Source organism: Euprymna scolopes, chromosome 26, assembly GCF_053919585.1.
Source record: "Euprymna scolopes isolate OS-2025 chromosome 26, ASM5391958v1, whole genome shotgun sequence".
In the NCBI taxonomy this organism is placed as follows: Eukaryota; Metazoa; Mollusca; class Cephalopoda; order Sepiida; family Sepiolidae; genus Euprymna; species Euprymna scolopes.
The window spans coordinates 74244656-74270768 of record NC_136507.1 but is presented as its reverse complement, the minus strand read 5'-3'; the positions used below and the strand labels follow the sequence as shown (position 1 = coordinate 74270768).

The window sequence follows — 26113 nt, the reverse complement described above, 5'->3', positions numbered from 1 at the left end:
GGTCGCGACACTGGACATGCTAATGTTTCGGACAAATAGTCGATTAAAATCAGAAGTCCTTGTCAGGCGACTTAATAAATGGTTGCTCTCAACAGAAGAAACCAGTCCTCAAAAAACATTAGCATGTCCAGTGTCGCGGCCATGTAAATTTCTTATATATATATATAATCATATTCCTGTCTGTTCGTTTACAGTTTGATTAAAATGTACACAAAATGTATATTGTTTCCCAAATTAATTTTCACTGAAGCGGGCCTTTAAATACTTTCATTCGGCAGGATTTCAATATATATACTACTTATTCAAAGGAAATCTACGTTAAAGAAGTAACCTCATTTGCATATTACATTAAATAGTATCTATTTTAATAATTAACTTTGTTATTAAGTGTTTGTTGTAATAGAACTGCCTTCATTATTCTATTTAGAAATATTATTTAAAGTTGGTTTATTTAATTTATTTTTATTTAATTTATATTTAATTAATAATATCCGACACCAGTCGCCTTTAAATCGAAAGTAAGTTTGTTTACTTAAGCTGTGGGAGTTATTTCCCTCTTAAACTATGTAGGTTATTTCATATTTAATTTTCATAGACGAAAATCGACATGTTTTATCTAGGCACCGCCAAAAATGGCCGCAAAATCAAGTTGTTGTTGTTTTTTTAAAACTAAATTACATTTATCAAAATCCATTATTTCTGAGTAACTTTTTTTTTCCAGAAAGATAAAACCCTGAATTTTATCATATAGAAAACAGAATAATGTAAAACTTTTTCTACTATTTTTAATTAAATTTTAAATGTTAAATTTTCCCAAAAAGTTAACAATTGACATTTTTTGTCTTGCACAAAAAACGTACTTAAATATTTAAAAAAAAAAGGTTTTTGAAATAATTAATTTATTTATTTATTGTCTAAGATTTAGGATGATTTTCTAAGAGAATATGCAAAAATATTATAATATAAGTACCTGAATTTCAAATAATTCCACTTATTCATATAGGTAACCAGATATTTCGCGTCCATGTAGAGTCGAGATCGACTCTGTTTACGTTTGCGTTTTATAAGAAGAAAACTATGGAAGACCAAACAGGCCAAAAAAACTTATTTTTCAGTGACGAAAATTTCAATGTATTATTAAGCTGACGCTGGCCAGTACCAGATGGGTGACCATTTGTATGAGTTTGGTTTTTAATGTGTATGTGTGTGGGGGCCAGACTTCCCAAAATGAGGGGGGGGGATTTAAAGCAGAATAAAAAAAAATTATTTCAGCGCGTTTTGGTCCACCGTAGTCGAAAGGCGGCAAACGTTTTCAAACGGGATCGAAAAAAATGATGCTATTTTTAACACAAAGAGCACAACATTTATCGAATTTTTTTTTTGTATCGATTATTCAAAGCATGCCCTGTTTAATAATGGTCATGCATTATTCGGCTCGCTAAAAAAAAATTGTTAATTTATTTATCAAAAATTTTAAAATGGCTTTTTTCGTATAAATATTAAAAAAAAATTTTTTAAATTAATTATTTTACTTAACATATTCACCGAATTTCACACTTCAAAACTCAAAAGCGGGATAATTAAACACAATCGAAGTTCTGATATTCAGACGTCAAAATAAGGTATGCAAACAATTTTTTTTTTTTTTTAATCTATAATTCTGTCCCTTACAACAACACAATATGTTTTGTTCAGTTTCAGATGATTATTTTAAGCATATTTGTTCCCACTTCAAAACAAGGGGGGGGGGTTGTAAGCAAAAAAAATATATATATAAATATCGTTTATGAAAAATAAGTACACTGTTATAAAGTTCATTCTTCTCCTAATAATCGCTGAAAATTTCGTATTGATCGGTTAATTCCTGATTTTTGGTAGATTTTTAAAAAGACGGTCCGTCAAAAAGTACTGACCTACCCCCCCCCCCCAGTTTTGGCGGTGCCTAGTTTTATCCTTCCATAAATCCATAGCACCTATCCTGAACATAATGATAAAATGGAGAGAAACTAACATCTCCTTCGTGTGAAAGAGGCAGCCTCGTGACTCTCGCTTCCCTTATTTGGTCCTTTAGTTCTCTTGTTCCATGAGATATGTTTCTGACAAGGGGAGAAGAATTGCTGTTTTCTGAGTCAGGATCTATCCATCTCAGTTATTGTTCCTATTTACAATGCCTCTCCACAGGACAGTTAGACACCAGGGTCGTTTTTTAACGTGGAGAAAAGGAACAAAAATAAAAATTGTCTCAGTCGTGAAGGATTTCTCCTCCACTGACAGAGAACAAGAAATTGAAGTGCAGCATCTGAAGAACAGACTACACTTTGATCTTGTCCCGAAGGCCATCTCGGTTATTGTTGGCTGGTTTTTTGATCTTGAAGTTGTTTTTGTTTTTTTTTAGTTAGCTGTTTACATCAAATGGTTTCAAGCTTTGTCTGGAGCGACTTCAATAATAATAAAAAAAGAGACTGCAAGGAAGTGCAGAGATCCCCCCCCCCTACTATATTGTGTAAATGAATAGCTGCTGCCCACATACATGCAAGGAACAAAAAAAAATGTAAGAAAACTAATCTATTTTTCTAAAGGTCAGTTGTCTGTAAATATCTTTTAAAAGTTTCCCATCTTTCCAGGTAAACCCTAACCCCCAACCCTAACCGCTAAAAATACGCTAAGAGTAAACAAGTATAAAGGAGAGATCTCGATTTTTTTTTTTTTCTGCCAAAAAAAAGAACTTGACATTAAATACAAATAGGAACCAACTGTGACAACCTTTCACAAGAATCGACTCTTTTAAACTAATAAAGGCCACATATTATTTGGATTCTTCAGACTACTGTTCTCATTTTGAATATTATTTAGCCTCTAACCCTCAAGGACCCGTGGCGTAGTGGATAAAGCACTTGGTAAAATTCAGTCGAAATGTTACTCTGGATCCTCAGTGTGAGCAACATTCAAAATACAATTATGAATTACTTTACCAAGTCATGCCTGAGGAAACGACAGCATGCTATCTCCATGGATTAAATAAAGAGTTCCACTTGAAATGCCGTGTAGATTCCCGAGTTTGACAGAAACATCCCCGAGTTCAACAAGACACAACTGAAAAAGGTCAGAGATTAAATAACACTCAAGATAACTTATTTTCTAATGTTTTTATCTACTTATTTTCCAAATTAGTAGATATAAATATGAGAAAATATTCAAATTAGTAGATATAAATATGAGAAAATATTCAAATTAGTAGATATAAATATGAGAAAATATTCAAATTAGTAGATATAAATATGAGAAAATATTCAAATTAGTAGATATAAATATGAGAAAATATTCAAATTAGTAGATATAAATATGAGAAAATATTCAAATTAGTAGATATAAATATGAGAAAATATTCAAATTAGTAGATATAAATATGAGAAAATATTCAAATTAGTAGATATAAATATGAGAAAATATTCAAATTAGTAGATATAAATATGAGAAAATATTCAAATTAGTAGATATAAATATGAGAAAATATTCAAATTAGTAGATATAAATATGAGAAAATATTCAAATTAGTAGATATAAATATGAGAAAATATTCAAATTAGTAGATATAAATATGAGAAAATATTCAAATTAGTAGATATAAATATGAGAAAATATTCAAATTAGTAGATATAAATATGAGAAAATATTCAAATTAGTAGATATAAATATGAGAAAATATTCAAATTAGTAGATATAAATATGAGAAAATATTCAAATTAGTAGATATAAATATGAGAAAATATTCAAATTAGTAGATATAAATATGAGAAAATATTCAAATTAGTAGATATAAATATGAGAAAATATTCAAATTAGTAGATATAAATATGAGAAAATATTCAAATTAGTAGATATAAATATGAGAAAATATTCAAATTAGTAGATATAAATATGAGAAAATATTCAAATTAGTAGATATAAATATGAGAAAATATTCAAATTAGTAGATATAAATATGAGAAAATATTCAAATTAGTAGATATAAATATGAGAAAATATTCAAATTAGTAGATATAAATATGAGAAAATATTCAAATTAGTAGATATAAATATGAGAAAATATTCAAATTAGTAGATATAAATATGAGAAAATATTCAAATTAGTAGATATAAATATGAGAAAATATTCAAATTAGTAGATATAAATATGAGAAAATATTCAAATTAGTAGATATAAATATGAGAAAATATTCAAATTAGTAGATATAAATATGAGAAAATATTCAAATTAGTAGATATAAATATGAGAAAATATTCAAATTAGTAGATATAAATATGAGAAAATATTCAAATTAGTAGATATAAATATGAGAAAATATTCAAATTAGTAGATATAAATATGAGAAAATATTCAAATTAGTAGATATAAATATGAGAAAATATTCAAATTAGTAGATATAAATATGAGAAAATATTCAAATTAGTAGATATAAATATGAGAAAATATTCAAATTAGTAGATATAAATATGAGAAAATATTCAAATTAGTAGATAAAAACAAAATATTCAAATATATATCTGTTCCGTCTGCCTGCTTCCCACTGGACTACAACTTGGATGTCTTCAAGTCCAACGTTAACAAATTCCTAATGAACTGCCCCCTTAAGTAAACACTTCATCAAATCTCCACACTAACGTAATGTACTTGCAATAACCCTTATCCCTGAGTAGCTTCCAGGCCTTGATAAGTGGTGATCACTGTGTAAAAAAAAAAAAAAAAAAGTAGATAAAAACATTAGAAAATAGCCAAATTAGTTTATCCTTTTCACAAAGCCGGGACTAATTTATCTTCAAATATTCTATATTCTTATATATATACACACACACTACCGGCCAAAAATCTGAGACAGTTTAGTTTTTTTCAATTTCTCCAGAACATTCGGGGGGGGGGTACAACTAAACTTACACATATTTAATGTATCTCTTATGTTGATACACTGTATTAATTACACTTCATTATAAAGGATAGAAAAAAGTTATGAGCATTTCAAAAAAAAATTTTTTAATTAAAATGGCCAAAACCGTGGGACAAATAAAATAAATTTAAAAACAATAACACTGACACATCAAAATACAAAAATTGGTAGACACACATTTTATATCTAGTGAACAAGCCTTTATTTTCTATAACTGCAGCGCACTTTCTACTGCAAGATTGAAGAGATGGCGACATTCATCACGTGAAACTTTCGCCCATTCTTTAAGTTTTAGACACAAATCTTCAGTATTGGTAGTTTCTTGCACTCACACGGTTCCCAAAAGAAGACCATGGGTTTTCAATGGGGTTTAGGTCCGGACATTGAGGAGGCCAATCCAAAACATCCACATTTTGCTCGTTCAAAAATTCCATTACATGTTTAGCCTTGTGGCAGGGGGCGTTATTCTGCATGAAAATAGGTTTTTCACTCTCAGAATTTCAAAGTATTGGGATGACATGATCTCTCAACAAGTTCTTGTATATTGATCCATTAACTCTGGTGTTTAGACGGACCAGATCAATCGTTTCTTCCCAAGAAATCATTGCAAACACCATTATGCTACTCCCACCAAACTTAACCGTTTTCTTTGTGCATTTTTTATTAAATCTTTTGCCAGCAAACCTCCTTATAAATTTCTTCCCGTCAGATCCATATACATTAAACTTACTTTCATCAGAAAAAAATACATTTCGCTACTGATCATCTGTCCACAACACATGCTCTTGAGCCAAGCTTAATCTGAGTTTCTTGTTCTTGTTTATCAACTGTTTCTTAGCTGGTGATCTCACAAACAGACCAATCTCATTCAGGCATCTTGATACTGCTTTACGAGACGCTTTGATATCATGATAGTCATGTAGTTCACGAAAAATGCTGGCAGTAGTCTGAAACCTATCATTCAGTGCCATCTTCTTAATCACTCGATCTTGTCTAGAAGTTATTTGAGGTTTGCCATTTTTCTTTGGTGGTAGAATTTTCCCAGTATTCTTGAAATCCTTTATAACTCTCCCAACGGTACTTTTCGACAGCTTCAACTCATCAGCTATTTTCCGTATTGAATGGCTTTCCCTATGAAGTTTAATAATTGAATTTTTGACGGAAACATCAATTTTAGGTGTCATAATGATGGTGGAACCGGCTGCAATGACTACAAAGTGACGTAATTGACTTATTTGTCATTTTCCTACTTAAAAAAGTGGAAAAACTGACTACACAGTCCACAATAAATTATTTTCTTTTTGTTTTGTCCCACGGTTTTGGCCACTTTAATTAAAAAAAAAAAAAAATTGAAATGCTCATAACTTTTTTCTATCCTTTATACGAGTAATGAAATGCAATTAATACAGTGTATCAACATAAGAGATATGTTAAATGTGTGTAAGTTTAGTTGTATCTCCCCCCCCCCCGAATGTTCAGGAGAAATTGAAAAAAAACTAAACTGACTCCAGATTTTTATCCGCTTGTTTATATATAAAAAATTCTGGATATTATATATCTAGAGCAACGACGATCAATAAAATATAAACTTTGTGTATCTTTGGTTAGTAGTTTTGGACTTTTAGCTGGAGATGCAAACATACACAGCTCTTTTTATAATAGGCGCATAGGTTCATCAGATGTTTTTAGGGGGCAATAAAAAAATAAGAGAGGTTAGAAATTGTGTGTAACATCTTTATATTAAAACTCCTATCTTCCTACAAATCTCAATTCGTCTATCTTTCTTTTCCCCCATTTTTTTACATATCCTTCTAAACCCTTTTTTCTCTTTCACTCAGCTCATTTCTTCTCCCCCCCCCCCGCTTTAATCTGCTGAATATAATGTAATAAGATACTATTGGAAATTGGCTGAAAAAACCGACCTTTCCTGACGAAATCTGATTCAGTTGACCTCCCTCTAAAAAAAAAAAATAAAAATTAAAAAATATATATATATTAATTTTAGATATTATACGTCCAGAGCAACGTCGATCAAGAATATACCGACTTTTGGGGTTGATTGTTTTGTAGTTTGAGACTTTTATGTGGACATACTAACGTACAAACACACAGAAGTTTGCCTTTTTATATATTAGATACACTACACCCTACACCAAATATCCCTCCAGCGTAAACATTCATACACTTTGCTTAATGTTATTCTTTATTTATTGTCATAAAAAAGCAATAGTCAGAAAAGGTGATTATGTTGAGTGGCTTCGATTGTCTAAGAACCGTTATTTGTTTTCCGATGAGTCTTGGACGCGTTGCTGTTGCTGCTGCTTCTGCAATGGTTGTCGGAACTTTGGACTTTTGTTGGCTGACTATTTATTGATCGGCATGAGCGAGTTCATCACTTTAGTTGTCAAGTTGAATCAAACTAAGTTACTTTAGTCGACCGCTTGCCATGCGAAATATCCAGCTTCTTTCGTATGCCAAGTGTTAGAGCGATTCCTCTAAAAATTCAATTACATCTTTCCTCACTCTCCAGCGTTATGCTTAACTGCCTCTGACGATCTTCTCCTGCCTTCCACTCTTCATTCGGCTTTCCCTGCCAAAATCATTTCAAAATCAATATATCCCAGAATGCATCAAGGATCAGATTTCATTTTCTAATAAAACTGAGTTCTTCCTTTTCTCTCTTTGTGTCATATTCGTAATCTCTCTCTCTCTCTCTCTCCCTCTCTCTCTCACTCACTCACTCACTCACTCACTCACACACGCACACACGATCCTTTATTCATGCTCCTTAATTCTATATCTTTCTCCTCTTTTTTAACACCGGTAGTCACCTCCCTCCCTCTTTCTTTTTCTTTATCCTCTTCCACTGTCTTCATCTTCTCCCATTATCTCCCTCCTCCCCACTCACGCTTCTCCTTTTTCTTCACTCTACTTTCTTCCTCCCTATTGCAGCCTTTCCCCTCTCTCTGTTCTTTCCTTTTCACACTCTCTCTCTCCCTTCCTTTCCACTCTCTTTCTTTCTTCTCTTTCATTCTCTTTCTCCCTTCGTCTATTCTCTCTCTCTCTCTCTTTTCCTCCCTCTACTCTCTTTTCCTCCCTCTACTCTATCTCTTTCTCCCTCCCTCTACTCTATCTCTTTCTCCCTCCCTCTACTCTATCTCTTTCTCCCTCCCTCTACTCTATCTCTTTCTCCCTCCCTCTACTCTATCTCTTTCTCCCTCCCTCTACTCTCTCTCTTTCTCCCTCCCTCTACCTTTTCTCTTTCTTCCTATCTCTACTTTTTCTCTTTCCCTTCCTTCCTCTCTGTATTTTCACTCCCTTCTTTTCTCCCTCTATTTTTACTCTCTCTCTTCCTTTCTACCTCTACTATTTCTCTCTTTCCTTCCTCCCATTTTCTCTCCCTTCTCCTGCCATATATTTTTCTCTCTCTTCTTTTCTCCCTCTATTTTTTCCCCTTCCTCCCTCCATCTATTTTCTTCATTTTCTCTATTTTCTCTCTCTACCTTACTCACTTTTTCCCTTTCCCCTTCATCTTATCACCCTTTCTCTCTATAGCCATCTCCTTCCTCCTCTCTCTATAAACTTTACACCCTTTTTTTTTTTTGTTTCCAGACTCCTACTTGTCCGGTCTGTTCCACCAGAAACGCTACTTATTTCTATATTTTAATTTTATTGAATAAAACAATGTATCACTGTCTACAAATCACCACCCCCCTCTCGTCCTCCTTCTCCTCCTCCCTCCCTCCCTCCTTCTCTATCTGTCAATATTAATTGATAATCAAACAATCACTTCTCACCAACATGTGCATGTGTGCATTTATTAGTGTGCATTTGTGTAATTTTTCGTGTGTTTTAGATATGTGTATGTATATGATTTGTGTGTGAGCATACGTTTGCATGTTTAGCTGTGTGTGTGTGTGTGTACCTACAAACACATACACACATCTACAGCAACACTGTGTGCAAACAGGTACATTTCTCAATATGTATAAGTGTTATACAGAGGGTATTTGAAACGTCAGTAGGTATATTTGGGTTTGTGTGTGTATACATAACTATATATTTGTATATTGATTTCAAGTGGTTATGTCAACGTGTGTATAAGATTCGAGTGACTGTTCACAAAACATGTACAGATTGCAAAGCATTGAAAGGGACAATACCTTCTTGTTCGATAGGTTCCATTCAGCCGGTTTTTGGTTCACCTGTTTGGACCATCGGACTTGCAATAAAGATCTTCAACTTTTTCGAAGAAAAAGACCAAAACAGAAATCATCGATAAAATAATATTTACATTTTTTTATTTCCGGTAATCCTTTTCTTCTCGAAGTTTCCAGCATCGTTCTTATTCACATTTCTAGTCTGTTGGATTCGACCCGCCTTCTGGTCGTTCGGAGAAACCAACTTCTCTTGTTAGCTCCAAAATCCCAACTCCTCTAATTTAATCAATCTCCACGTCTCGTTCTAAGACCACGTCATCTTAAGTAACCTCTACGTCAGACTACTAGAGGTCAGATCTATTTTTAAATTATTGTTATAACCTTAATCGTTCTCGTTAAGTTTTGAGACATTGTGTTGAACAAAGATGGCGGCGTAGTTCAGATCAGTAACCAAGATGGCGGCCAAGAATCAAGTGCGGTCCATCCGTGGCGTAGTTAACCTGAAATTCGGAGTCCTTTGGATTCTCTGTTGGAGATTGTATGACTTTGTGTAGTTTTCGAATCCTTAGATATCCCAGAAATTTTACCTGCCATAATTCGAATTTAGATTCCGATCCGTCAAAGAGAAGACCGTGGCTGGGCACATAACCTGTTAAGCTCTGAGATATTGTGTTGAACAAAGATGGCGGCGTAGTTCAGATCCGTAACCAAGATGGCGGCCAAGAATCAAATGTGTTCCGTGCCATAGTTAACGGCGAACTGATTGAATCCAAAATCAGACAATTTTAATAATAATTTTTAAACGTTTTCATTGGTTGTTTAGCACAGCCGTTGGTTATAAAAATGATTGGCGAATCCATTCGTCTCATACATCAGGAATCAAAAACATTTTACAGTTCTAAAACCTATTTAGTTTATATTTAATTTCAAACAATCAATTTATCCTAGGCTAGCAAGGTCATTTGACATCGTCCGACATTGCTACATACGTGTGCCTTTATATGTGCAAATTTGTATGTGTGTTTTAGATGTGCTTACACACTTGTAATTTTCCCCTCGGATTCAAAAATCAACAGAGTCGAGGCTGTTTCTGAAATAGCCTTTTTTCCTGTTGACGGCTGTATGTCTCTGTTCCTGTGCAGTTCTAGGGTGTCCATCCTCCCAGGCTCTGCCTTCTCTCTTTGAGAAGAGGTTAATTTATTGCTAATCGCTTGAGATGTCCCTATTGGGGAATGCTGACGGGCTGCCCAGGCATTTTTTGCAGGCCAGAGTGTTTCTCCTCCTGGGCGCTGGCTCTTTAATATCATTTTCCAACCCTTGTGTTACATCTTCCTGCCGCAGGAGAGCGATAAATACCATAAGCAGTATATAAAAAAAGATGCTGCATCTATTGCGTTGATTCATTTAGATGACGATGTCTTGTTTGATGGCTTTTATCTTTTATGTGTCCACCTGCTTGTATGCTTTTGTCGTAGAACACTGCCACCTTTCTATTTGGTGTTATGAATGCGGTAGGTTTATGTTCCAATATGTCTTGGAGTCTGTCAAGTTGCAGATTTCCATAGATCTTCTATTGGAGTTATCTACATACTTTGTCTTCGTAGGCAGCATAGTGGACATCTGCCAGAAGGATCTTGTATCCAGACATTAAGTAGTTTGAACTTTCAATGACTGCATGTATGTATGACTGCATGTATGTATGTACGCATGCATGTATGTATGTATGTATGTATGTATGTATGTATGTTGCCAAAGGGCGAATGAACCCTTTTTCAGGGTCAACGGCCAACTAGCACCGTGTGTGTTTGTGTGTATGTATGTGTGTGTGTTGGGGTGGATAGGGCTCCTGTAAGCCATGGTGAAGGCAACCTTTCTAGGAGAAGCAACTTTCTGATTTAAAAAAAAAAAAAACATAAAGCGGGAGACCAGTACCCACATTAAGCTGGTCTGCAGTTTAACTTGTTGCTGGATATCTTGCTCTTGCTTGTTGCTGGATCTCAACATTTTGAACCGAGAGAGAGAGAGAGACTTAGCTGTCATACAAAGCTCAGACTCTGTAACATCATCTGTGTATAGATACTCCCTCAGCCATTTGTCTATAAAAATGGTGCTGTAGCGATGGAAAAATTGTGACGTGTAGAGGCTTGAAATGCTGGAAGCATGTAATAATTGATCTCAACGAGTATCTTCGGTGTCATGCCTGCTTGAGCGTGTGAATTCACCGGTAGGACTAAAAAAAAAAAAAAAAAGTCATTTTAGGGTTCATGGATTTTAGTGTCTGAGGGAGTGGCACTCGTCTGACAAGACGTTGCAATCATCATGTATGTATGTATGCATGCATGTATTCCCTGGTTTCATTTTATTTCAGTTGAAGTTCTCAAAAATCAAGGGGACCCTTTCCTGGGGTCTAACACTTGATCTTTACACGAGATACATAGATATTTGAATATTCCACTAAACCTCCTTTATGTCTCAAATGTTAAATTAGTGTAAAGAAGTTAAGAATATTATTTTTCCTTTCTCCAATTGACCAATTATTGACCAGCTAAATATGTTATAGTATATATTCCTTGTGGTCACTTTGTCTTACTGGATTCCAGGACAAGAATTAATCTAGTCTGGTGGAGTACCCAGCTTATTGCTGTTACTATCAGGAACATCATTTGAATAAAGTGCACCATCTATGATATAAAGGACAAAAATCTGTTTAAATGTATTATGTACGACATATGTTAAAAAATTGGCCAAAAACATTCATTTCTTCACCCTCAACTGGGCACTTTTCTACAGGGAGGGGTACCAAAAGATCGTACCTTCATGACAATTTAGCCATACACGCATGTGCAAAAAAATGTTCTTTCTTGAATTAGTTTAAATATATTTAAAAAAAAAAACTAATTTTGCTCACGCGGTCATAGATCAGTCAGTATAGTAGCAGCAGCGTTATCTTAAGATTGCACGTTCGAGCCGAGATGTCAGATATATATATATATTAAAGTTTTATTATTGAAACAGGGTTATTTATGCCATTTTTTCGTTCGTTTTTTTTTTCCATTATGTTCACTGTTTTGTTTTTGTTTTTCCGATTTTTTTAAAGAAGTTTTAATAGCGTTCGCTTATTCTGTATTTTCTATAATATTCGCAGTTTTTTTTAAAAATTTTTTTAATAATATTTAAACAGGGTTATTACGTTCGCTTATTCTTTATTTTCCATTTTGTTTGGATTTCCCTCCCACCCCACCACCCCACACACACACACCTCTAAACATCCGGGCAACGCCAGGTACCCCCTCTAGTTCTTCATAAAAGCCATTGTTGTTTAGCCATATCGAGGAGATCTTATTTGGGCCACGAATACTATGTGATTTTGAATGTTAGGGTTTACTTGGGGGGAAAAGTATTCCTCATGCCAGGTTGTCCTGGTAAACCTACTGTACAGACAGACCTTAGACACTCGAGGATAGTTTCTAGTAGGCATTCAAGTTATGTGTGTTGGTAGTGTGTATATATACATATATATATATATATATATATATATATATATATATATATATATATATATATATAATTTTTTTTTTTTTTTTTTAACTATAGATTTCAATTTTCTATGGATTGGATATCGACAACATTTTCAGATGTTGAAAAAATATTTTATCAACAAATTTCCAGAATAAAATCCAAGACGTGTCCACCATTCTCTTAATTGTACTCTCTTCAGATAGGTCAGTTCCTTTGATCTTTTCAGTCGGAATTTGCTCCAGGATTTATTGCAAAACACTAACATCCTCTTTTGGCCGCTGTCATGACTGGAGTGACACTTCCAAAGATAGGAAAGCTTACATCATTGCTTACCTCTTTCCTCCTGTTGTATAAACAGATTAGGGGACTCTTTTTATCCTAGGTGCCAACCTGCTAGTATGTATATATATTTTTTTTTATTCATGTTTTTATACGTCTACAGCTTTTTATTTATCTTTATTTTTTTCATTAAAACAGCTGCCCCTCTATTAATATAAAGTATTGCAGACAGAGGACGTGCTGGATGGAAACAATGCTATATTACTTTCTTTTTTTTCTTTTTTTTTTAATATTTGGTCAGGATTTATTTCAAATGGAAAATGCCCTCATGTCAGGATCTCTGACAAACCGCTATACTCGAGAGCATTCAAGTTCTCTCCAAGAGAGTCTCGGGCCAAGCCAGATTAATTACTTGGAACAATCTTCCCATGTTTTCCTCTTACTCTTCCTCCTCCGTCTTTATCTGTTGGTTTCTTGAAATATTCCTTTTGGTTTTCTCAAAGGTCTGACGAAATGACATATGGATATGTTTCTTTTCTTTTTTTTTTTTTTTTAAACAATTGAGCAGAATAGTCATTATGTTCTTACTGCATTTTATTTTTTATGTTGATTCTCTTTTCTTATCACATGGTACGTATATGCCATGCCTATTGCATCTACATACACGTGAGTTGAGCCTTCTGGTAGCATGAAATAATGGTCAGATTATACAAGCACAAACGCACGCACGCACGTTAAATATGTATATTTCTGCACCCATGAGCACATACTACTAATTACATAACAAGGCAAAATGATATGCACAGCTGCATTGTCTAGTTCGTGGGTTTTCCTCGTGTCAAAACGAATATTTCAAGTCGACTCAAAACTTCCGATGGAATTACACTATTTCACACAAAAAGTCAAAACTAAGTATTAATGATTGATTGCAAAACGAAGTAAATGAATGTGGGTGGATGAATGGACTGGGGAGCGGACAGCGTGCAGGTGCTTTGGAGGTTAATCAATAAACAGTCTTTAAAACCGTCTGGAAACCAGGTACGGGATGCAGTTGGAGAATCCGGTGTGTTTGGGGGCGGACAGGAAAAATGAGAAAGCAGAAAATAAAATTCTTTGGGAGTGGGGGGTAGTAGAAAGAGGAAGAAATGAGAATTACAAAAAAAAAAAAAAACCTGTGTGTGTGTGTATATATATATATATATATATATATATATATATATATATATATATAGTATACAGATTGATAATTGCAAATTATGAATCAGTTTCAAAAGGAAAAACAAACAAAATCAAATCGAGTGTACGATCGTTTCGGAAACGATATCTATTTTATTAATGGACAATAATTGACAAATACTTTGTTTTCGAATGTCATCTCATCAGGACAGCAAGAGTGGGGGGGGGAGTTTAAAACACCAAAATAAAACTAGCATTTTTGTAGTAAAGCGGATAGTCCTTATTGAGTTTCATTAGAAAATTTGTGGCCACGAATTCGTAGCCAAAATTTAGCAGCATGCACACATATGTACTGACGAACTTTAAAACAAATTTTCTAATGAAACTTAATAAGGACTATCCGCCTTACTACAAAAATGCTAGTTTTATTTTGGTGTCTTAAACTCCCCCTCCCCTCTTTTGTGCTGATGACATGATATTCGAAAACAGTCTTTAATTATTATCAATTAATAAAAGGAATATCATTTCCGAAACGATCGTACACTCGATTTGATTTTGTTTGTTCTTCATTTAGAAACTGATTCATAATTTACAATTATTAATCTTTATACTCAATAGTAATATAGCTCTAGAATACATATACCTATTGAGCTTATTATATATATACATTACTATGAGCACTGTTCTTTTAAAGTATTAATACACTAAAATAAACTTTGCTCTTTAGACTATATATATATATATATATATATATATATATATATATATATATATATATATATATATATATAATCTCAAAATTCTCAATCTTAAAATAAAAATACAAGAACAGAAATTGTATTTCTGTTTCTGAAGTTTTGAGATGAGGATTCATTATTTGTATTCTTTGGACTACTGTTCTCATCATGAATAGATAAAGTTGTAGTAGAAACAAATGGAACATTTCCCTTGCGAATCAATGCCTCTCCCCTGTGTGATTCGGCTACATACTGACCAATCAGGGGTGCGGCGCATTGATCTTTTTTCTCGCCTGGAGTACTCTGACAGCTTCCGGTTTAAAGAGAAAGAAAACTCTTTCTTACGGAGAGAGACGCCAACCAGATTAGACCCTTCATCTCTCTCTCTCTCTCTCTCTCTCTCTCTCTCTCTCTCTCTCCCTAATCCAGTATCGACGATTCCCACAGGGAATTACTACCGTGTATAGATTATTTATTTATGCTAACATTATGTGCTACATATGTGCGTACATGTTTCAGCTCTGATTTTGTTGGGAATCCAACATCCTCAGATCTTTAGTGCTTCGAGCTGAGATTGAAACTCGACTGTCTAGACAGGAGTATTGGCTTTTAAAACAGATTCAAATTTTCAGATTTACACTCAATATTTTTTTCATGCAGAGTGTTTTAATACTTGAACAAATTGTTTTTTAGTCGGTCATAGCCACTGGTTTCACGCCATTAGCGATTCATCAGATGTCCCTAGCACGCCGTTTTGATGTTTTGTTTTACATAATCACTATACACCAAAATTGCTGTGGGTTGCTTAAGTCGTCCAATTCTGCAGCCAAATCTTCCTCTATTTTTCTATTCATTCTTTAAAAAAAACTTTTGCTTGATTTTTTTTTTATTTACGATTCTGTTTTTTTTTTTTTTTTTTTTTTTTGTATTCTTATTTAAGGTGAAAGTAAAGAGTTCAACCTTTTTAAATATGGACAAAAATGTATGATGTATGTACTGGTCAATAAATGAAAATGTCATATTCCAAAAATCACGTAAATTGATCAAGTATATTTATATGTATATATAAAAAGATCACTTTTTAAAATGATTTTTAGTGATTTTAATAGTAAATCGTAGCCATTACAACGTTGATTTTTATCTCGGTAGTTCGAATTATTTGTTAAGCGTCAAAACACGTCTCGCCTCTTCATAAAATTAGATTTTTTTTTTAATGAATAAAACTATTTGATCAATTTACGTAATTTTTAGAGTATATTTTCGTTCCGTGACAGATATGTACATCATAAAGATTGTATTTTTTTTTTTTATTCAGTTGAACTTGCGCCTTATTTAATGCTGTTTATATATATATATATATATATATATATATATATATATATATATATATATATATATATATATATGTATATATATGTGTATACGCTTGTATTTTTTAATTAATTAGTTAATAACTGTTACGCATGGTCTGTTTTATTTGTGAGTAGATATATCCAATCAATAATGTGAACCGCAAGTAGGGAATAAAAATATGGGGAAAGAAATGAGTGCAAATAGTTATAAAAGAAAAAAAAAATGCAATCTGGAAAAAAATGAAGATAAAATTAATCATAGAAATAGAATAAAAGCGTGAAAAAAAAGCAGAGAAAAAAAAACAAATAAAAAAGAATAAAAAAAAAACGATGCATCGTCTGCGTTTTAGCGTTTCTTATATAAGATTATTAATTACTTTAACAAAGTTTTTGATTACTTTGTCTTTCCTTTTATTTCATTGTCTTTGCTTTCATATTTGATGTTTTCAGCTGTAAAATGGCTGAATGGGTCTGGCTGATTTATATTTAAGAAAAATGTGCATGTTTTTTTTTTGTTTTTGTTTTTGTTTTTTTAATGAATCAGTGGAGGGGAAAAGAGAAAATATAAAATGAAAAAGTTTTATGCGGATCATATAGCGATACTCTTTTGTAAAGAAGAATTGAGTACATTCAGTTGTTTTCTTTCTTTTTGCTTTTACACTGCTTGTCAAGACCCAAAGACCACTCAAGGATAAGAGTCAATGAGTGTCCGGTGGCTGGTGAATCACACAATGATGATCAATAATGGTGGAACTTGGGTAGGAGTGTTTTTTTGTGAAAGATTTATAGGGGTGAGGGACCATAGAGAGAAGCTCAGTCGAGTGTCTGCTATGAAAAAAGTACAGATATACAGAAGTCTAAATGTAAGGTAAACCAACATCGTTAATCTTTCCTGGGCATGGTCCCAACTAGTAACCCCTTACGTCCAAGTGGCGATGTGCCTTGTTGGGGGTGAACGTCAGTAAAAAAAAAAGAAAAAAAAGTACCCTTACCTTTCTATATGACTATTTTTTTTTCTTACATTTTCTAACTTTGATATTTTTTATTTTGTGTTATTCTTTTTTTTATCTTTTAAATTTTTACAGTAATTCATTACCTCAACCAAAGCGATTGTTTTCAATCGAGTTTGTAATTCTGTTTATGTAGAGTCTAGCATATACATCGACCAATCGTTACCAAATCTGGTCCAAATTTTGGTCATGGTCTAATTTAGAACTGATTGAATTTTAAGATATTTAGGTCAAATATCAAGATCCTAGAAAAGGTGGAAGCCAAATGTTTGATGTTCTGCTCATCATAAAAAAATTGCTACTTGGCCCATATTGTAGCTAATGAACTTCCGCCTCATATATGATCTTGGCGTTTGACAGTAACTTTGAAAAGTTTTGTCAAGATCTAAATGTTTTTTTTCAATTTTAACTGTCTTACACAATCACGTTGACACATCAGGTCTCACCAGATCATGGAAGTTAAGCAACGGTGAGCTTTGCCAGTAACAAATGAGTAACCATTTGGGAAGGCTAGGTGCTGTATGTACAGTGCCGAGTCAAAGAAATTTCCAGGTTGATATCTGGGGGCACATTTAACTCATGGGGGAAGATGCACCCCCAAATCAAGGCGGAAAGCAACAGAAAACTACCGTCTTTACTTGTCTTCCTGAGATTATAATAGCTCTACAATTTGGAGAGCCGTAGTCGCCGACACTGTTAAAAAACAGCAAGGCCAATGATGATGATGATCATCATCATCATCATCACAACTTCTGGCTTTTGTCAAAATTTATGTATGGATCTGTATGCAACCACCAAACAAAATTTCAACCTCATCAGATAAATATTTTTTTGAGCCATCAGTGTTTCCATGGCATAATTTCAGCGAATACTTAATATAATATGGATAAGTAAGGGACAGATAAGACTTTGATCCATCCTTCCAATATTATCAAGCAGATATACTGTCTCTTGACCAGTTCATGCTTGTCAATTTATTTGGATACAACCTAGCGTCCACATTACTTGACCAATCGTCACCAAACTTGGTCTGAATATTGGCTATGGTATAACTTAGATTTGATTTAATTTTGGGATATCTAGGTCAAAAGGTCATGAAAAATTTGAAAGTCTCTTTTGGTGAAAAGTTCATTGTAGAGATGACTTTGAAAAATTTGGACAGAATTTCAACTTCTGATTTTTCTGAATTTGATACATGGACATGATGCTCTTTGACGTTTCAGTGAATATGTCATACACTATGTAGAATAGAGCCCAGGTATGACTTTTGCCCATCTATCTATATATATAAAAGGCAAAATGTGTGTGACCATTTCGTGTATGTCTTCAAAAGGCTTTTCTCGCACACGGTTCCGAGGTCGTTAAGATAGCTTACAACTGTTTATATGGGTCCTAAATAATAATATGTACGATTTGGGAAAGCGCGTCGCATCTAGATTTATTTACGTTGACTTTTACAAAATTATTGCTACTTTGGCTTCTCGCATGTTGATTGGGCTTTTTAGTATAAATATGTGAAACTAAACTCAAACGACATCTTCTGGGCATTGCGCCCTGGGAAAAATGTCCAGAAGCAATCAGCTTTGATCAATCTTGTATATCAGTCTGGACAATTGGGAGCTGCTTTCCCCTCCCCAACATCTGTTGGGAGAAGAAACAGTCAAATTTGGGTTTGCTTGACTTCTATTTGACCTTCTTAATTAGGTCAAATGGAAGCAGCAGTTAACTTTTATTGCGCACGCCTGTTTTTATAGTTAAATAAATAAATTCAAACCTGCTTAAAGTTGTATGTCGCCGTGGCTCAATGGTTAACGTAGCACGATTTTTGTTTTCACACATTAATTTCCAACTCAAGGGTACGGGTTCGATCCTCATACACTCACCTACCAAAACATTTTTTTTTATTATTATTATTATTTAACCCCCCTCCCCGGAGTTTTGATTTACCTCAAGACACCCGGGCATCGCCAGGTACCCCCCGCTAGTATATATATAAAAGCGAAAATTTATGTATTTATGTGTGTATGTTTGTGTGCGTATGTCTGCTAAAAACTTTCAACAGACACGACGAAAATTCACAAACTCAGTATCATATCAAAGCCCCATCCTTCGCTCAAAAAATATCAAAAAATTGGCCAACAACATTCATTTTTTTTACCCTGAAATCGACAATTTTCGACAGGGGGGGGGCAAGAAAAACGGTCTTCTCGTGACGACGAGCGGTTCTACGCATGCGCCAGATGACGTCATGACCTGATTTACTTTAAATAGTTGAAAAAGTGAACAAATTTCATGTACGTTGCGTTAGGTCAGTCGATTAGCGCGTTGGTTCATTACCTAAATGTTTTGGGTTCAAATCGTGGTGTGAGATGTCTTTTTTTTTTGTCTTTTTTTCTTCGATTTTTTTAATTTAAATATTGAACCAGTGTTATTTAAGCCATTTTTCACGTAACGTTCGTTTTTCTGGGTTTTTTTTTTTTTTTTACTTCACTTATCCACTCCCGACCACACACCCAAAAACACCCAGGTACCCACCGATTTTTTTAATTTTAATACGGAAACAGGCTTATTTAAGCCATTTTTCACGTGTTCGTTTCTGTTTTCATCGTTCGTTTGCCTTGCGTTAGTTTTTTTGTGTTTTTTTCCCCGCTTAAGTTTTAACGTTGTTTTCTTTTTTTTACTTCACTTATACCAAACAAACCTGGTCATTGACGTCGTCGTCGTCGTCGTCGTAATGCTCAACGACTTCCGGGCGCGCACCTGTCAATTTGGTTCTTACTTAAATAAATTCAAATATCTTTCACTAACTCATTCTGGCTGGCCGATTTTATTTTCAAACTTCACCTCAGGGCTTCGGGTTCGATCCTACCCCCCCCCCCGGGTTCTTTTTTTATTTAACACCACACACACCTACAAACACCCAGGCAACGCCGGGTACCCCCGCTAGTCTATTATATAAATCTCACTTGTCTGTTTAAATGAATGTATGTATGTATGTCTGCCTAAAACTTTCGACAGAGACGACGGATTTTCATGAGATCAGTATCGTTCTGAAGCTTGAAGTCATCCCCTGTTCTCGATTGACTAGCCTTAATTTAATTTAAACCTTCGTCACTTCCGGTTTGGCGATGGGCACAACGGCAAAGATGTCACTTTTTTTTCTCTTTTTTACATTCTTTTCCTCCTTGGCGGTATGGGTTCAGAGTCTGCCTACCTACTATAATTTTTTTTTTTTTCTCAACACACACCTCCAAAGACCCGAGCAACGCAGGGCACTCAGGCTAGTCCTTACATAATGGCTGATTCATGTTCCTATTTACAGTGTCTCCCCACGGGACAGAGTTAGACACCAGGGTCGTTTTTTAATGTGGAGAAAAGGAACAAAAATAAAAATTGTCACAGTCGTGAAGGATTCCTCCTCCACTGACAGAGAACAAGAAATTGAAGTGCAGCATCTGAAGAACAGATGGTATTTATTTGCTCCCCCACCGAGCAAATTAGGCACAAGGCCGATTTTTAATGTGAGGAGTGAAGGGAGGGGGAAGGGAAAAAGGGGACCAGCTCCCGAGAGGTGGGAAATGGGAGCTGGTTAATGGTCAGGCATGTGGGGTTGCCCCCACATCTGGTCTTTGCTAGTCATAGCTAGTCATAGCTTGCAGCATCTGAAGAACAGATACTACACTTTGATCTTTAAGAAACGTACCTGCAATGGCTAATTCCTGTTATTGTATGTATATGTATAATGGAGATAGTAATCTTAATAGAGGAAATAAAAATTAAAAAAAAAAAATGTGGAAACATGCCATGGTTAAACTTTTTTAGATTGCAAAGATGCAATTAGTTTTAATGATCAAAAATTTTCTGGATTTCTAGGAAAAAGACGTTTTTTTTATAATTTTCCTCAATAAGCAATTATTAACCAAAAGATACAACTATTGATTTTTTTTTTCATGTCATTTTATTGATAAGTATAGTCATTATATAGATAGGTATGCTAACAAATTGGTGTAGAATTTTGTGCGTATGCTCAACCGACTTTCTACCGTATGGATTTCACATCGTTGTCTGGTGCCACTGCCCACACAGATGTTAACATATTTGTAGTCAAGGTAATTCTAGGAGTGCTTCTGTATTATTTTATTCTGCCAGAATGCAGGGCCAATCAGAATCATCATTGTTAGTTCTTATGGTCAGCAAAATGTAAGCTAAGACACATGCGACCGGTATCCACTTGTGAATTTCCTGCTCCCATGAAACTTCCTCCTTCAGAAGAAACCGGTTAAACCAGCCTAGGCTTAGTGACGCAGTTTCATTTAATTTTATTCGAGCTGACCTATCACTTGGGATACACCCCTTACAACAGAAAGTAAAGACTAATTTTTAGAAATCCTATTGTGAACAAGAAAATGTAAACGTGACTATATCAATTATAGTTATCATAGTTATTATAATTATTATATTCAATTATTTTCTCTCATCCTTCCACTTGAAAATAGGTCTTTAACCGAAAAACGACGGGTAAATACCGTTATTTCATTTTTTTTTTTTTACTTGAGTGTCACAGCTTATCAAGACTAAAAAGCCACTTGAGCTAAGATAAAGATTGATGAATGTTAGGTGTGACACAAAACAGTAATAATCAGTAATGGTGGGTATAATTTAATTATATAAGAGAACGGCACCAACAAGAACTTATTTACATTAAACCTGAAAATAACCATGCTGTAGTCAGCTGGGAAGTAGTCCCACGGTATTTTTTTTTCCATAGACGGACAGTTCTAGGAAAGAAACTTTGCTCATGAAATTTCCATCTAATTTTAGACATGGATAGAGAGTAAAGGAAATTGTTGACAGTTGTTGTAGCTAGACAGGTGTTGTTTTACAGATGTTTTATGGAGGGGGGAGGGGTAATAATTTTAAGACCTTGAAAATTGACAGGAATTGGCCAAATACAGTAGAACTCCGGGATACAGTATTAAAAATTAGTAACAAAATACAGTACAGTATATAATACACATGTATATAATCAAATAACATTATAAATAATACTGTAAAGACGGGGCAAATATGGTAACTAGGGGCCGGAAAAACATCATATTCCACATCGTAATCTGAAAAAAAAAAAAAAAAAAAAAAAAAACAGTATCCTAGGTCCACCGAATCCCGGGGTTTTACTGTATATATATATATATATATATATATATATATATATATATATATATATATATATATATATATATATATTTTTTTTTTTTTTTAACCCTAATGCTAACCCTAATCTGTCCCATTTTAGTCATCCATTTATTTGTTCTTTTTTGCGAAGGTCGAGTTGCACATATTATACACTTTAAATGCTGTTAACCCTAGCGCTCTACAAGCAAACACCTTTATCATGAGATCAGCGAAAACATAGCAAACATGTCAAACGGAATCAGCCGAACTGTGTAAATAGCAGAAACCGTACAAACTAGTAGCGGAAGGTTCGGTAGTCTGTAAGGTAAAAATAAAACAAACCAAAAAATGGAACTGATTTCTTATCATGCAGAATTGATGGATGCCTGCAAAGCACTCTTTGACCCTTATTAAACACGTTTGCTTTTCAGCATTTGTGGTTGCAGTTCCTTTTACTTTTGAGAACTGTCGGTGTTTGTCTGCTTATAGGAAATGCATTTGTGGTATGCGCTTCTTACTAATTCTAACATGCAACTGATTCAACAAGAGAGATAATAAAAAAGGAAGGAAAAAAAAGAAAAGAAAAAACTTCGCTTTTCGTTTATAGAGTTGAAGAATACCCGTCCCAGGACGGGTAAAATTGATTCTCTGAACAGATTTTACACCACTTTTATGCCTCTTTATGATGATTAAAATGAAGACATAATGTTACTGAACTTTATTTGGATTATTCGGACTATTGTTCTCATCTTGCGTTTTATTTGCAGAACGTTCAGACTGATAAAACTTCCAACATTTTTTTAGATGTATCTTGTCGAACTCTGGGAATCTTTCTGTCGAATTCTGGGGAAATTTGCGCAGAACCCGGCTTTGTTTTACTGTGTACACATAAATTCGAAAAAGTTGTCAAAAAAAAAACGAAATATATAACAAATAAATGTTACCAAAGGCAAGATAAGTTACTTTTTCTACCTAACTGGATACTTTTTTAGTGTTTTTTTTTTTTTTTTATGCAACATGTTTATTCATCTCGAAAAACATACAGCGTTTACCGATATATTGGAAAATTTAAAATGGCGGGCGACTCTCTCTTGAACACGGTAAGTTTGGGAAACTGAGTTAAAAATAAGAAACTATACAAAATACTGTTAAAAACCTACCGAATATATGTCAGCCTATGTGGCGGTAACATAGCGAGTTTCTAACAGTATTTTGTATGGTATTTTTTAATTTTTTGAAAATTTTGGCCTTTCTAAGGATTGTCAGATTTGGCCTTTCTCCGCTCTTGCATGGACCATGGTTCCAAGCAAGAGCGTAAAAAAGGCCAAATTTGGCCTCAAAAAGGTCAATCTGTGAAGCCTTAGAAATTTTCTAGGCAAGATGGCGGTCTCGATTGTTGTACATTTAGTATAATAAATATGTTGAAAAAATAATAAAAATTAATTTTTTTTTCGGGTTTTATTTTAGCCTTAGGGTCTAATAATGTGTTTTATATAAAAATAAATAATTTTTATAAATTTTTTGTCTGTCAAATAATTTATGCCGCTGAAATACACATTTGCCGAAGTATTTTCTTAAAATTATTTTTTACGACAATATCCAGCGTAGTATAAACACCCCAACCTCCCCGACTTTCAAAGCTCAGTGTTTATTCTGAAAGCCGTTCTTAACATGGAGAGGTTGGGGGCGTTTATACTACGGGGTACTCCTCGTAAAAAGTACTATTCTTAATTTTATTTTAATTCATGAAATTTTCTAATAATTAATGTTTTATTTTGTGTTTTTGTATTGTTAGCATTTGTTGACATTTTCGATTCTCATAGTTCTGAAATTGCATTGTCTCCCCCTGTTTTGCATTCTTCAAAATAAAACCAGAAAAGTTGTTCCGTGACAGTAGTAAACAAATATCGTATTTATTATTGCATCGTTGATGTCAACAATAGGAATTAAATTTAAAAAATAAATAAATAAAAAACAAAAATAAACTGAATTAAAAAAAAAAAAAAAAAGAAAATGAATCGCTTTTGGAATCGGAAATTAAGCTAAACAATTTTCTGATATCGATTCCGATACTCCCAAAAAGTTCCGATGTTTCCTGATTTCCAATTCTGATTAATGATTGCAATGTTTGTTGATATGCTGTAAAACAAACAAGTCACCCACAAAATTTATTTGAAATATTTATATGATGAACAAGTACAAACTCCGGAGAGGAATTTTTAAAGAATGTTGTTCGAAGAATATGTTGCAGTCGTTCATCTTTTTTTTTTTATTATTTCTTTTTTTCATTTTTTTTTCTTTTTCTGTTTCTTTTTTCTTCTTCTTCTTTTTTTTTTTTTTTTTTTTTTACCTGAACTCTTGTTCTTCACCTTTTCTAAATTGCACGTACACATGCACGCAGACGAAAAAAAAAATAAATAAAATAAAATAAAACTCTAGAAAGGGGCGGGGGTAGAGATAGAATAATCGCTCTCTCTTTTTTTTTTTTTTTTTTTTCTAAAGTTTCTGTGACTGTAATGGGATTCCATGCATATATTAAGGATTTTATCAGCCATTTTGAAAACCTTCTGAATGTTTCTTTTGTGGCAATATAACAAAAGAAAAGCGAACAAAAAATTGCTTCTAATAGTTGACAATGTAGAAGGTCTGTGAGTGCAGCTTCGTTGAATTAGACATTAAGTCGTTAAAATAATGACAACTATTCAGATTTAAAAAAAAATCACTTTTTTATTTTATTTTTAACAATAATAAAACGTTGTGTAAATTTACAATGTTGTGCATTTGGTGGCCTTGAGTTTGATCCAAGGACATAGCCGGAGAAGTGTGAGGGAGTAAGTGTCAGAAAGTTCAATAAGTCGAGTTTGACATTTGTGGGAACAGAAAAACGGAAATAGGAAACACGTGAGACGTATAACGTCATCAAAAAAGTCGAGACATTTTGAAAGAGTTGCTGTCTTTGAAACGTGTAGGAAAGACCTATTTTAAAAATATAATGATAGGTAATAATCCCTCCCTCTCTCTCTCTCTCTCTCTCTCTCTCTCTCTCTCTCTCTCTCTCTCTCTCTCTCTCTAGTGTTGTATTTTGGGTGACCTTCATCAGAAGTTTAAATGTACTGTGAACAGACATCTTGCTGCTCAACTCCCTATTTAGTTTTTTTTATTTATTTCTGGACTGTTATCCCCATCTTTATAGTTGTTGTTGTTGTTGTTGTTTCACCACGTAGGATTGAAACCGCTATCTTCAGATAAAAGTCACTTGGAACTATAAAGACTCAACACCTCTATCCACTATGCTACGGGCCCCGAAGATACAGTGGATAGAGGCGTTGAAGCTCTATTTTTCTAGGTGAGCATTATCTGATAGATAGCGGTTTCAATCTTACCCAAAGCAGGCTCGGGGATTAGTTGGTCAAAACGTGGTGAGGCAACAACAACTATGGAAGGCAGTAGTTACTAGGGATACAGTTACAAGACTCAGTATTCCTATCCCATGCGTCTTTTGTGAAAGACTGGTGAGGCTGGGGGGTGACATAGATTGGAGCTCAGTCGAACACTTGCCATGAAAATAATGATAGAGGAGAAACAGGCTCACAACGCCTCTTCTGTGGGAAAGAGATTGCAAAAAAGAGAAAAGGGCAAAACCTACTAGATTACAAAGTCAGTTTTGAACTCCGTCAAGGCAGGATAGGTGGCCTCAAGCAGTTCCTTCCCAGATGTGGCAACAGTACTCCATCCTAGGACATACTTAGCCCTTATACAGGTAGA

At 34.0% G+C, this 26113-nt stretch overlaps 1 protein-coding gene across 2 annotated transcripts in view; it reads left to right on the top strand.

Moving 5' to 3' along the window:
- Positions 1 to 26113, top strand: part of LOC145248188 (uncharacterized) — a 558365-nt gene that overhangs the window by 346850 nt on the left and 185402 nt on the right. The window lies entirely within an intron of this gene.